Below are 212 nucleotides of genomic sequence, written 5' to 3'. Positions count from 1 at the left end.
GAAATAAATTAACTTTTCCACGACATTCTAATTTATTGAGATGCACCTGTAAGTGGTCCGCAGGTCCGCATGCGCGACCAAAATAAGAAATGCGCTCTGTAAATTAGTTCAGAGCGTGCGTTTGCATACCGACAGCTGTTACAGCTGTTACTGCACAATTACCATTATAGATCGACAAACTGTACTGTATAAGATTTCTATTAGCATAAATC

This window comes from Sinocyclocheilus rhinocerous, unplaced genomic scaffold, assembly GCF_001515625.1.
Source record: "Sinocyclocheilus rhinocerous isolate Xijiao unplaced genomic scaffold, SAMN03320098_v1.1 scaffold600, whole genome shotgun sequence".
Lineage (NCBI taxonomy): Eukaryota > Metazoa > Chordata > Actinopteri > Cypriniformes > Cyprinidae > Sinocyclocheilus > Sinocyclocheilus rhinocerous.
Note: the sequence above shows the minus strand (reverse complement) of the source record.